Source organism: Micromys minutus (assembly GCF_963924665.1).
Source record: "Micromys minutus genome assembly, chromosome: 1".
Taxonomy (NCBI): Eukaryota; Metazoa; Chordata; class Mammalia; order Rodentia; family Muridae; genus Micromys; species Micromys minutus.
Genome location: NC_137969.1, coordinates 171,624,119 through 171,625,620, shown reverse-complemented (window position 1 = coordinate 171,625,620; position 1,502 = coordinate 171,624,119). Strand labels below are relative to the sequence as shown.

Here is a 1,502-nt window from a genome sequence, read left to right as displayed (position 1 = left end):
ATACAGTCAGTGTTGCCCTTCCCACAGACACTACAAGGAGGGCCCCTGCCCACAGCCCTGCTTTAGTGTCCAATATCCACCAGAATAAAAGCATTAACTGCAATAAAGACCATAAGCTCATCACTCTTGATTGACAGTCAACACCAACAGTGTGAGCCATTTTTAGTAGGCAAAATTATTCTCCACCCCCAAAACGCATCTACATCCAATGCCTCGCTTCCATGGGTGTCACATTTTTTAGCATCACAATATATTTAATTACACATTTAATTCACATCAACCACCAGACATTGTGATCATGTTGGCTATTTTCTCTGGTCAGCAGGAGGTTCTTCGGCCAATGGCTCCCACTGCAATGTTTTTTCTTGCCAGAATATAGCTCATTTTCAGCCTGAAGACCTCTTCTACATCATCACCCCAAAGCAAGTTTTCTAATTTTTTAACATTTGGTTCTGCTTTAACTATATCCAGCTTCTCATTGGTGATCTGTTCCATGTGTTTTCTATAGGCTCCACATTTAGGAATGTGCTATAGAAGATCAAGAAACTTTGTATACAATATCGTTGGCTTCTCCTGTGGTGTCACATACAGCCAATCCCACCAGACTACTAGTCTTCTTCAGCAAACCCACCATAACAGTACCCAGAGCATCCAATCCCAATGTCACCTTCTATGGGACTTGGCAGGTGTGACTAAGAATCCTGACACAAGGCAATTCTGGGTTATTAGTAGAGACCCTCAATGTTCTCTCAGGTGACCATTGAAAGAAGAGCACAGAGCATGGGGTGGAAGGAGAGAGTTGGTGGGTGAGGCCAAAGGGAAATGATGTAGCTGTGGAGGAAGAGCCTAGAGCAATCCAACCACAAGTCGAGGAATGGCAGCTGCCACAAGAAGGTGGAGGAGTCTGAGAAGGAATCTCACCAAGAGCCTCCTGAAAACATGTAGCTCTTGATACCCTGACTTCAGGTAACTGGCACTTGCTACAGACTTTTGATGTTTAGAACTGAGACAGAGTAACCAACCAATTGAGGATCAACCAAGGTGGATGATTTATTAAGACAGTAGTAGAAACTTGTTCTCCTCCTCCTTCTTTCTCTTCTTCTTTTTCTTCTTCCTCCTCCTCCTCCTCCTCCTCCTCCTCTTCTTCTACTAAGACAGGGTCTCACTTAGCCCAGGTTGACCTCAAACTTTCTAGGTAGAGAAAGATGATCATGAACTTCTCATCCTCCTGCCTCCACCTCCCAGTCACTGCAATTACGATCATGTGCCATCATGCCCAGTTTTGAGGTGCTTAACATTGGCTCTCCGACACTGGTTCTCACCCCGTGGGTTGTGACCCTTTTGGAGTCAAAAGACTTTTCCACAGGGGTCACCTAAGACTGACAGAGAACACTGATATGTACACCATGATTCACAACACAGCAAGATTGCAGTTATGAAGTAGCAAATGAAACTAATTTTATGGTTGGGGGAGGTCACCGCAACATGAGGAAGTGTGTTAA

At 44.5% G+C, this 1,502-nt stretch overlaps 1 pseudogene across 1 annotated transcript; it reads right to left on the bottom strand.

The window, feature by feature from the left end:
- Positions 1–305: 305 nt before the first annotated feature.
- Positions 306–634, bottom strand: LOC308416783 (NADH dehydrogenase [ubiquinone] 1 alpha subcomplex subunit 5-like; annotated as a pseudogene). Its single transcript has one exon. The product of its transcript is annotated as an NADH dehydrogenase [ubiquinone] 1 alpha subcomplex subunit 5-like (transcript).
- Between the last annotated feature and the right edge of the window lie 868 nt (positions 635–1,502).